This window comes from Zingiber officinale, chromosome 1A (genome assembly GCF_018446385.1).
Source record: "Zingiber officinale cultivar Zhangliang chromosome 1A, Zo_v1.1, whole genome shotgun sequence".
In the NCBI taxonomy this organism is placed as follows: Eukaryota; Viridiplantae; Streptophyta; class Magnoliopsida; order Zingiberales; family Zingiberaceae; genus Zingiber; species Zingiber officinale.
The window spans coordinates 34,441,882-34,452,181 of NC_055987.1; the positions used below are offsets into that span (position 1 = coordinate 34,441,882).

A 10,300-nucleotide genomic window follows, 5' to 3' on the forward strand; every position below is an offset into this window, starting at 1 on the left:
ATCAGCTACAGTGTCCTGCTTCGAACTCTTCCAGCTCACAGCACCACCATTTATGCAAAACACAAACCTTGACTGCGATCGATAATCATCCTGGTCGGTCTGGAAGCTAGCATCACTGTAACCCTTTACAGCTAGCTCATCATCGCCTCCATATATCAAGAAATATTCTTTATTCCTTCTCAAGTACTTAAGAATATTCTTGACCGCTATCTAGTGACTTTCACCTGGATCTGACTGGTATCTGCTCATCATGCTCAAAGCATACGAGACATCAAGTCGAGTACATAGCATGGCGTACATGATAGATCCTATGGCTGAAGCATAAGGGATGTGATCCATACGGTCTCTCTCCTCTCTAGAAGAGGGGCCTTGAGTCTTCGAAAGACTCACACTATGTGACATCGGCAGAAATCTCTTCTTGGAGTTCTGCATGGCAAACCGAAGGAGTACCTTGTCAATATATGTACTCTGACTTAGGCCAAGCAATCTCTTAGATCTATCTCTATAGATCTGTATCCCTAGAATGCGGGATGCTTCACCTAAGACTTCATTGAGAAACATGTCCCTAGCCAAGTCTTGACAGACTGTAGCAAAGTGATGTCTTTCCCAATGAGCAGTATGTCATCCACATACAATATGAGGAAGACAACTATGTCCCCTATAACCTTCTTGTAGACACAAGGTTCATCTTCATTCTTGATGAAACCAAACTGTTTGATTGCATCATTGAATCGAAGATTCTAGCTCCGAGAGGCTTGCTTTAGTCCATAAATGGACCTATGCAGCTTGCATACTCTGTTAGTATGCTGTGGATCTACAAAACCCTCAGGTTGTGTCATGTACACATCCTCGAGCAGGTTTCCATTCAGAAACGCGATTTTGACATCCATCTGCCAGATCTCGTAATCGTGTTAAGCTGCAATAGCAAGCATGATCCGAATGGACTTAAACATCGCTACCGGAGAAAAGGTTTCATCATAGTCAATACCATGAATCTGCTTGAAACCTTTAGCTACCAAGTGACCCTTATAGATAAGTCCATCCATGTCAGTCTTTCTCTTAAAGACCCACTTGCACCCAATGGGTTTTACCCCTTCAGGTGGATCAACCAAAGTCCATACTTGGTTGGTGTACATGGATTCCATTTCGGATCTCATGGCCTCTAGCCATTTCTCGGAATCTGGTCTCATCACAGCTTCCTGATAGGTGATAGGCTCATCCTCTATGAGCACAACGTCATCATGGTCAGACAAGAGAAATAAGTATCTCTCAGGCTGACAACGTACTCTATCAGACCTGCGAAGAGGTATGTCTACTTGAACTGGTTGTTGTTCCTCAACTCTTTGTGGAACAACATCATCCACAACACTTTGTGGTTCCAGTTCAACTTCCATCGAGGCTTTAGTGCTAGGATCCGCATCTTGAACTTCTTCAAGATCGAATGTACTCCCACTAGTCTTTCTAGAAATAAAGTCCCTTTCTAGAAAGACTCCAGTCTTTGCCACAACTCTCTTGTGCTGACTGGGAATGTAGAAGTAATATCCCTTAGTTTCCTTGGGATATCCTATAAAGTAGCACTTGTCAGATTTGGGTCCTAATTTATCTGAGACTTGACGTCTAACGTAGGCCTCACCTCCCCAAACCCTTATGAAAGACACTTGGGCATCTCTCCCAGTCCATATCCTATATGGTGTCTTTATCACGGCCTTAGATGGAACTCGGTTGAGTATAAAAGCTGCCGTGTCTAAAGCATAGTCCCAAAGGAATGTCGGAAGATCTGTGTGACTCATCATAGACCGTATCATATCTAATAAGGTACGATTCCTCCTTTTGGATACACCATTCCACTGTGGTGTTCCAGGAGGAGTGAGTTGGGATAGGATCCCACACTCAGCTAGATAGTCACGAAACTCATGGCTAAGGTATTCTCCACCTCGATTTGATCGAAGTATCTTGATACTCTTGCCAAGCTGGTTCTGTACTTCATTCTTGAATTCTTTGAACTTTTCAAAGGATTCAGACTTATGTGTCATCAAGTACACATAACCATATCTACTGAAGTCATCAGTAAATGTGATGAAGTACCTATAATCGCCTCTAGCAGAGACATTGAAAGGGTCACATACATCACTATGTATAAGTCCTAACAAATCAGTCGCTCTTTCATTGTGCCCACTAAAAGTTGTCTTGGTCATCTTGCCTAGTAGGCATGACTCGCACGTCTCATAAGATTCAAAATCAAATGAGTCCAGCAAACCATCCTTATGGAGCTGGGATAAGCGCTTGTCATTTATATGACCTAAGTGACAGTGCCAGAGATAGGTTTCGTTCATGTCATTTGACTTGAACCTCTTGGTATTTATGCTATAGATAGGGCTCTCGAGGTCTAGAATATAGAGTCCGTTCATCAGAGGTGCACTACAATAGAACATATCGTTTAAATAGACGGAACAACATTTATTCTTTATTGTAAATGAAAATCCTTTCTTGTCCAAACAAGAAACTGAAATTATGTTCTTAGTCAAGGCAGGCACATAACAACAATCATCTAATTCTAGTACAAGCCCAGAGGGTAGAGATAGATAGTAAGTTCCTACAGCAATAGCAGCAACTCGTGCTCCATTGCCTACTCGTAGGTCTACCTCGCCCTTCGTCAATGCCCTGCTATTTCTCAGCGCTTGTACATTAGTACAAATGTGCGAAGCACATCCGGTATCTAATACCCACGATGAAGAAATAGAGAGGTGGACTTCTATAACTTGTATACCTGAAGTAGAAATCTTATTTCTCTTCTTCTTAAGATCTTCCAAGTATTCTTTGGAGTTCCTCTTCCAGTGCCTTGCTTGTCCTTGATATAGGTGACAAAGATGTTTAACCATATCGTAAGCACCCATCAACTCATGTTGCTTCTGAAGCTCAGAGTTCATGGTCGCGAGCATAAGACAGGACACATCTAATGCATCATCTTGATGCTTCTTGTAAGCATCTCGGTCTGCTCGCGTGGCAGTGGCAGGAGGAGCCTCCGGAATGGGCTGCTCCAAAACGTACAATTTATGTTCTTGGGTGAGAACTATTCTCAAGTTCCTGTACCAGTCCAGGAAATTTGCTTCGTGGAGCTTGTCCTTCTTAAGGACAGAACGCAGAGAGAAGTTGTTCGTATTCGACGTCATGGAAATTCTACAACAGAAATAAATACATAAATAAATATCATATTCTTTTAAATCATTTAATTAGGCCTTCAACTAAATGATGCTCCCACTGAATTCTATAATTCATGTGGGACAAAATCAATATCATACTAACCCTTGAGTTAGCTTTGGCTAATACGCCCAAGACTTAGTATGATCGGTAGGGAACGTTTACCAATTACATCTCTATGCAACTCTTGTTTATAGGATCAAAATCCGCATTTATATTAAAACTCGAGTTAGCTTTGGCTAATACGCCCGAGAGTTAATATATATGTGATTTTGACCTATCTTTCCAACCGTTGGAAGAATGTCTATAGTTATACTCGATCCAACCGAGTAAACTAGGAATACTCAATCTAATTGAGTTTGTACTCGCCCATGCGTTGATAGGCGGAACTAAGATTGTCCCTCCGTACCCTACCAAGATAGTATGTGTTGCTCTGCTTTGGCAGATTCAACAACAACATGCGATCGAGGTAGTGGTAGGTATCACTGCATGGTAGGCATTACGAGTTGACGTGATTTAGATCTAATCTAAACGATGATGCGTATCATATACTCGATAGATCTAATCTAATAGAAGGGTGCATCATGTGCACGACTTAGATCTAATCTAATCGTAAGGCACTAATTAATTACTTAATTAACTAGCATGCATCACATACACACAAAACAATTAATTAAATAATTAATCAAATAATTTTGTGATTATGTCATGGCCCTACTACAATCTTCTCAAGCCAATGAGAAGATTGGATGGTCAACCTAAGGTCAACAGCTTCTCAAGCTCCTTCCTTTGACCACCTCGTGTTGCTCGCGCCCTCCTCGTAACTCCGTCTCGAGTGGACCTTTCCACCGCTTCAAAATTTATATTATATTTTGAAACTCGAGTTATATTCGAGTCTAAATCTAATTTACAACAAGAATAAAAGAGAAAGGCACGACGCGCAGGTCGCGAAAAATAAAAACATACAACACGCATATCACATCACGACACGCAGGTCGTATTATGAATTACAACACGAATTATCCAATAAAATTGGGTCTTTGGGCCATGACTATCACAAAAATAATATATAATTCAAAATTATATATTTCTATAATTTTCTGTAATTTTTCTATAATTTTTACAATTTTTACGAGTACAATTTCCCGGCGGTTTCGTTTAGCAGTTTTCGGGCGCAATCACTGAACGAATCCCCTTGCGGGGCTAGGGGCAGTGCCCCTACCCGCGATCTAATCATCATGAGGGTTCCATTGCGATCTAACAGCACCTTAGCCCGCTGTCCCAAAAGGTTTTGGGGCGAAACTTGGCCGTTTTGGAAAAATCTTCCCGGTAGCGGAAGCCTACAAGCGCCGAAACACTTGTGCTTCGCTTCTACGAGAAAATTACCCATACAAACTATAAAAACATGAATTTACAGAAAGTTTACAGATCTATATTTCTCATAAAAATACGAATCTAAACTCGTACTCGCTTCGCACTGGCTCTGATACCACTGTTGGGTTTTTCGGGCCGCGAAAACCGCTTTTCGCGTCGCGGAAACCCCGAATCACCCATGCCACTGGATCTCGTGCGAAGAAAAACTTTCAAAAATATGAGTACGAGTTTTAAACTTTGATCTACAGTAGATCTACAAAGGGAAAAACATTTTATACCTTTGAAGCGTGCCCTCGCAAATCCCGCAAGTCCAAGGTACGCCGGATCTCGAAGTTGTCAACGTAGACAACTCTCTAGTGATATCCACACGAACAAGAAGTGTTCTCTAACACTCAAGGATGGAGAAGAAGAGCACCACAAGTGTGCTAGCACTTTCTAGGGCTCTCGAGTAGGATTAAAAATGGAGAAAGGAGAGAAAGAAAAAGAATCTCACATACTCCTCTAGGTACCCTCCTTTGTGACCTTCACTTCACCCTTTCTCTTGGAACTCAACACATTCCTATTCACCTTGCTTGAAACTCTCAGCCAAGAAGAGGAGAAGGAGGAGGAAGAGAGCTAAGGAAGAAGATGCATTCAACACCACTTGAATTGCACAAAATGAAACCTCTCCCCACATTAGCGTGGCCGGCCACACACATGTAACTCCCCTCATTAATGTGGCCGGCCACATTAAATGGAATGGTGTGTAACCTCCATGAGGTAGCACACCATGATGAGGTGGAGATGATGTGGCACGGTAAGTCATGCCATGTAGGATGAGTCAACCTTCATGATGTGGCAATACATCAAGTTAAACTTGATGTTTCAACTTCCATTTGGTCAAGTCAAAATTGACCAATGCTCTTCCTTGTTGAGTTAAAACCAACATTTGGTTCAAGTCAATTTTAATTTAATGAATCTCAATTTATTAATATAAATTAACTCAATAAATCAAATTTAAATTAGACACATTCAACAATTGAATCTAATTGAGTCTAACTCAATAAGTCTAATTTGAATTGATCTGAATCCAATCTTTGGTGCATCATATGAACCTAATCCAATTGGTTCATCATATGAACCTAATCTCCATCCACTTGTTCTTTGTATGTGACCCAATAGGTTTTTGTAACGTTGGCAATGTTTCTAAACTCCTTTAGAAACATAAGCAATGAGCGGCATCTAGCAATACATCATTGCTACCAAAGTTACAAGAATGTTGAGATCCAACATCACCTTATGACTACTAATTGTGACTCCTCACAAAATATGACAAGTGTTCTTCTATCCTAGACATCTAGATTGATCAATATGAGGCATAGACCGTGTCATCCTCTAATCAATCTAAATCTTGAACTCCAAGTAGACACACTAAATCAAATGAGCTCAAATCCTATATTGACTCATTTGGGCATGGCCATGCACTTCGTGATCTCACTCTATCAAGAATACCGATGTCACTCCCGTCATATAGGAGGGATAGATCCCATCTACATCACTCACATCCCTCCGCATAATTTGTTACATACCCAGTAATCGTCTTTATAGTTCACCCAGTTACGGGTGACGTTTGACGAAACTAAAGTACATAACTCCTTATGTAGCGAACCATGGTGACTTCAGGTCTAAGGACTAGTAGTCATACTAATAGCCACATGAGAAAGTATATGACACTCATATAACGATCCATGATACTTTCTCATGGCGGGTCATTCAGTATACATTCTCTAATGCATACCCATGTGTCAACTTGATATCTCTATATCCATGACTTGTGAGATCAAGTCATCGAGTTGACCTACATGCTAGTCTCATTGCATTAACATTGTCCCTGAATGTTAATACTCGACTAGGAATGATTTAGAGTAGTGTTCCCTATATCATCTCACTATCGATTCAACCAATCGATTGATATAGGTAAGAACCTTCTACTCAAGGACGTTATTATACTTAGTTTATTTGACACCAATACAAGTAAGTATAATAACCAAAAACCAAATGCCTTTATTTATATAGAATATGATACAACAAGTCCAAAATACAATCATCAAATGATTGGCTCTAGGGCTCTAGCTAACAATACATTCCTCCAATTATTGGAACCCCAAGGTTGTTTTGGTGTGATCAACAAGTTAAGTTAGGTCCTGTGTGTTTTTAACTTTGTGTCTAAGTGTGCAGGAGCTTAGGAGCATAGGCAGTCGAACGGAAGACGCAGCTAGTGAGAGGGATGGCACGCAGTGTGTTTTTAGTTGTAAGAGCAATAATGTTTCATACATTTAATTTTCTAATAATTTAGAAATTTTTGGTCCTCTTTACATTGATTATTTGGATATATTTAGATAGTACATTGACTATTTGGATATATTTAGAAAGTTGTGTGGTGGATGACTAAGTATCATGTGGTTTAAATATCGTGGTTGTACAATATACTCTGTGAGAGTTTTGATTGCATGAGTCAACATCATGGTGGTTTAAATATCATGGTTGTATGATATACTCTATGAGAGTATTGAACTCTTGTTGCATGAGTCTGTCTCATCTTTTACCATTACACTGTATACCAAGGGAAGAGAAGAGGGTTTTCGAAGCCTAGCGCGCAAGAAACGAAGGAGGATGCGAAGAGAGGGAAGGTTCAGTGTTTGAGGGGTGATTAATTTGGCTATTGTTTAGTCCCACATTGCTTGTACATGGTGAGCTTCCTACAGAGGACATTATAAGTTGGTTCAGGGTTACATCATAATAAAACATGCAGCTGTGTGATCAACACAAAGCGAATTATTCTTTCACCTTTTTTCAAAGAATACAGTGTACTTTTCACTAAAAAACATCATACATTTTGTTCCTAACATTTTTTAAATTAATTATTTTAGTTGTAAGAGTTATAATGTTTCATATATTTAATTTTATCTCATGTTTTTATTTTTTTTAATAAATTAGATATTTTTGGTCCTATAGAAGTATACACTAATTATTTGCATATATTTGGAAAGTACACCGACTATTAGGATATATTTTGAAAGTACAGATGAAGTGTGGTGGACAACTAAGAATCATGAGTGTTCTTCAAATATCATGGTTGTACGATATACTTTATGAGAGTATTGATTGCATGAGTCAACATCATGGGTGGTTCAAATATCGTGGTGGTATCCCATGAGAAGAGAAGAGGGTTTACGGAGCCTCGCTCAGGTAAGGAAGGAGGATGTGAAGAGAGGGAAGGTTCGACGTTTGAGGGGTGATTAAATTGGCTAGCATTTAGTCCCACATTGCTCGTGCTTGGTGAGTTTCCTACTTGGACATTATAAATTGGTTCAGGGGTGCTTCATAATAAAACATGTAGTTGTGTGAGAGGAACAAAGCGAATTATTCTTTCGCCTTTTACTAAAGAATACTGTGTCCTTGTCACAAAACAACATACATTAATTTTTGAAAGAGCTCCTTTTACAAAGGAGACCTAACAAATTATAAGTTAAATTTTTTCCTAAGAATTTTTAAATTAATTATTTTAGTTGTAAGAGCTATAATGTTTTATATATTTAATTTTATCTCATATTTTTTTTTGATTATTTTACATTGATTATTAGAGTATAGATGGAGTGTGGTGGACGACTCAACATCATGAGTGGGATTCAAATATTGTGGTTGTATGATATACTTTGAAAGAGTTTTGATTGCATGAGTCAGCATCATGGGTGGTTCAAATATCGTGATTGTATGATATACTTAGTGAGAGTTTCAAACTCTTGTTATATGAGTCTGTCTAATCTTTTACCATTACATTGCATCACAAGGGAAGAGAAGAGGGTTTACGGAGCCTAGTGCTGGGGTAAGGAAGGAGGATGCGAAGAGAGTGAATGTTCAGTGTTTGAGGGGTGATTAATTTGGCTAATGTTTAGTCCCACATTGCCTGTGCTTGGTGAGCTTCTTGCAGAAGACATTATAAATTAGTTCAGGGTTGCATCATAATAAAACATGCAGTTGTGTGATAAGCACAAAGCTTATTCTTTTGCCTTTTACTAAAGAATATCATGTGCTTGTCCCTAAAAACAGCATATATTAATTTTTGAAAGGGGTGTTTTTACAAAGGAGCCTTAACAAATTACAAGTTAAATTTTCCTAGCAATTTTTAAATTAGTTATTTTAGTTGTAAGAGCTATAATGTTTCATATATTTAATTTTCTCATAATTTTTAATAATTTAGAAATTTTTGGTCCTCTTTACATTGATTATTAGGATATAATTAGATAGTACACTGACTATTAGGATATATTTAGAAAGTAGTGTTGTAACGACCCGGCCCTTTGGCCTCTTGGGCGGCACTTGTGGCGGCCCAACTGGCGGCCCTTATGTCGTCGGCCCATTTGGGGACCTCTCATTTCGTCGACCGACGACCCTTTGGCCGTGCCGTTACTAACTAGGACTTTCCACCCCTGGCAGTGGATTTTTGCCTCCCCCAGGATTCGAACTCTAAACCTCCAGGCTTAAGTATTAGAGTTTATGAATCCTGGTAACCAAGTGATCATCTCACTTGGTTACCAGGATTCATAAACTCTAATACTTAAGCCTGGAGGTTTAGAGTTCGAATCCTGTGGGAGGCAAAAATCCACTACCAGGGGTGGAAAGTCCTAGTGAGTAACGGCACGGCCAAGGGTCGTCGGTCGACGACATTAGAGGTCGTCAAATGGGCCGACGACATAAGGGCCGACGGTCGACGACATGAGAGGTCGCCAAATGGGCCAAGAGGGCCGGGTCGTTACAAGTGTGGTGGATGACTAAGCATCATGAGTGTGGTTCAAATATCGTGGTTGTACAATATACTCTGTGAGTTTTGATTGCATGAGTCAACATCATGGTGGTTTAAATATCGTGGTTGTATGATATATGTTAGTTAGAGCCCTAGAGTCAATCATTTCATGATTATATTATGGACTTGTTGTATCATATTCTAATATAAATAAAGGCATTTGTTTTTGGTTATTATACTTACTTGTATTGGTGCCAAATAAACTAAGTATAATAGCGTCCTTGAGTAGAAGGTTCTCACCTATATCAATCGGTTAGTTGAACCGATAGTGAGATGATATAGGGAACACTACTCTTAATCATTCCTAGTCGAGTATTAACATTCAGGGACAATGTTAATGCAATAAGACTAGGATGTAAGTCAACTCGATGACTTGATCTCACAAGTCATGGATATAGAGATATCAAGTTGACACATGTGTATGCATTGGAGAATGTATACTGAATGGTCCACCATGAGAAAGTATCATGGATCGTTATATGAGTGTCATATACTTTCTCATGTGACTATTAGTATGACTACTAGTCCTTGGACCTGAAGTCACCATGGATCCCTACATAAGGAGTTATATACTTTGGTTTCGTCAAACGTCACCCGTAACTCGGTAGACTATAAAGGCGATTACTGGGTATATAACGAATTATGCAGAGGTCAGCACACCCCTGCTAGGGACTCCTGGTTACTAGAGTTGTCTATAAGACATAGGGTCTCATAGGTCTCGAGTTCAATTCCCGCTTAGGCTATTTTACGTTTCTATTTATTTTTGCTACTTCCGCTACTCTAAAAATTCCATAAAAATATCCTAAAATTCTAGAAAAATAATAGAATATTTCTAAAATTACTTTGAGAATTTTCGGGCGTTACAATCCCCCATACCTTAAAAAA

At 39.3% G+C, this 10,300-nt stretch overlaps 1 non-coding gene and 1 pseudogene across 1 annotated transcript; both read left to right on the forward strand.

Moving 5' to 3' along the window:
* The first annotated feature begins 7,948 nt into the window (after positions 1-7,948).
* On the forward strand, positions 7,949-8,065 carry LOC122039108. Its single transcript, XR_006128005.1, has one exon. It is a non-coding gene; the product is annotated as a U5 spliceosomal RNA (small nuclear RNA).
* A 522-nt stretch (positions 8,066-8,587) lies between these two features.
* LOC122039113 lies at positions 8,588-8,697 on the forward strand (annotated as a pseudogene).
* Positions 8,698-10,300: the final 1,603 nt, after the last annotated feature.